The sequence below is a fragment of the Octodon degus genome, unplaced genomic scaffold, assembly GCF_000260255.1.
Source record: "Octodon degus isolate 3935 unplaced genomic scaffold, OctDeg1.0 scaffold00108, whole genome shotgun sequence".
NCBI lineage: Eukaryota > Metazoa > Chordata > Mammalia > Rodentia > Octodontidae > Octodon > Octodon degus.
In genome coordinates, this window is record NW_004524684.1 from 6,759,845 (window position 1) to 6,762,179 (window position 2,335).

General features: G+C 39.0%; 1 protein-coding gene across 1 annotated transcript in view; it reads right to left on the reverse strand.

The window, feature by feature from the left end:
- The window catches only part of Pclo (piccolo presynaptic cytomatrix protein), a 488,156-nt gene that overhangs the window by 441,882 nt on the left and 43,939 nt on the right, over positions 1–2,335 (reverse strand). The gene's annotated exons all lie outside the window — the stretch shown is intronic.

A 2,335-nucleotide genomic window follows, 5' to 3' on the forward strand; every position in this document is an offset into this window, starting at 1 on the left:
AAAAAAAAAAAAAAAAAGAATTCGGTGAAAAGTCCAGGTGCTTGCAGGCATCTCTGCAAAACAAAATATCCTGAAACCTGTCCCCTCAGCACAGCATGCAAAAAGCAAATAGTTATCTTGTGAAATATTAAGAAAGAACCCTATAAGCAATAATTAAATTATGACAAAAAAATAGAACACTCATATTTTTCTTAAACAGAGAAATAGAAATGTATCTTACGTGACAGCAAACTACAATGCATACATAGGCAACTACAAAGTTAAGTGATAAAAATGTAGTATTAACAACAATACTGGCCAGCCAGACAGCTCAGCAGACTAAAGCGTTTCCTTAGGCAAGTATAGTTACCAGGGTTCCATTGCCAGTATGCCTCGACCAGTCTTGTCCCCAGGGCACACTGAGAAGGCAATTGAGACTGGGTGTTGTGATGCACACCTATAATCCCAGCACTTGGGAGGCTGAAAACAGGAGGATGACGAGGAGTCTGATCTGTGTAGTGAGACCCTGTAGCCCCTGTACTAAACACATTTTTTAAAAAATGGTTAAAAAAATATTTAAGGAAGGAAATTATTCTCAATAGGAACTGGACAAGTATGAATTCAAAGGAAATCTTATAGTCTTTCTACATTTTAGAAAGGTTAATTGCTACCCAAAAAGACAATGATCAGCTCAGTGGGCTAAGGATAAAGCCCAGAATACAGAAATTAAATGAAATGCCTTGCACAAAAGATCTAATGGCTGTCTTGTCACCAGTAAGAAAAATATAGGTCACCAAATAAAAACATAAATGAAATACATTATTTTTATAGTACACAAAATTATCATTGAGCTATATTATATTTTCTCATCTGAAGCCTTGCAAATCCAATGTGCATTTTATGCTTACAATGCAGCTACCTAGAGCTAGCCATGGTGCTCACAGCACATGTGGCAACAACTATGAGCAACTGGAGCACATGTGTGAAGTAAGTTAGAGAGGAACTGATGCACTCACTGTGGAGAGCCACTTCCAATGTGCATGCCCACCACTCTGTGCTCGGAACACAGCAGGAGACTGTAAAGTCTCAGGTAGCAGCAAAGGTGTAATTACCACCCCAACAATGAAGCTCTGAGATTCCCTGCATCTGTATGGCATAGTCTTGTGTGTGCTGGTATGAACATCACATTTCCTGCAACTGAACAAGTATACTTCCTGCTCCAACACTCATCAGGAGGGCAGGGACATCTTTCTATCACTGAACCACAGGCAATCCCCTGCCTACAAGTGCTGCCTCCTCAGCAGACTTCTCTGAAAAGGAATCCTGTGCAGCAAAGCTGGGCCAGATGCTCTCAGCCTGGGAGTCCATCCTGCTTTGCCAAATCCAACCTGCAGCACAGCTGCCTTATTTCTAGGCCCCGAGTGTCAGCTGGATTTGATGTGCATTTTTACAAAACTCTGCATACAAATCCTAGCAATGATCAACTGACACAACTGAGTAACATCAATCACCTAGTTCCCAACTATCTGACATAGTACAGAAAGGAGAGTGCTGACTTAGCCTCTAAAGTCCACCTGTGCAGCAGGGTAGCTGCACCCTTCATTCTCATCCCTGTCCCTCCAAACTAAGAGAAAAAAGCAATCTCACAGAGCTATGAGAAAAGCATCTGGTTTAATATCTCTCTTACACTCCTAGTCAATTAAAATAAAAAGAAGTATCATTGATATAAATTTATCTTTTCAAGGCTTTTCTGAATAATGTTTCATCTGGATGGTAATTAGAATCATCTAGTTACATTTAATGTCCAGAAAGATATCTCCAGTAAGCAAAAATAATACAAACTAAAGCAGAAACATAGCATATTAGACTTCCAAATTAAGAAATATTACAAACATTACTCAAGTTTGAAGAGGTAATAATAGTAAGAAAGAAACACATATATAAGCAGTGGCAATATTAACTATTATAACTACTCCAAAGAAATTGATATTTCAGGGTCCTTAATTATTTTTTCTTTTTCATTTTTTGATACAGGGTCTCATTATGCAATCCAGACTCATGGTGATTCTCCTATCTCAGCCTCCCCAGTGCTGGGATTACAGGCATGCGCCACCACGCATGGTTTCAGTGGCTGGCACAGTGCACCCACCTGCATGGCACACAGTACAGGGGATCGAACTCAGGTGCTTGCACCTGCCAGGCAGGCATTTATGCTGTCAAGCTATCTCCCCAGCCCTTTTTTTTTTTTTTTTTTTTTTTTGATTTAGTAATACAAGTATGGGTAAATTTTCCTTGTAAATCAGTTAAAAATACAAATATTTATGTTTTTAAAAGTTCAGCTTTTTAACAAAATGAT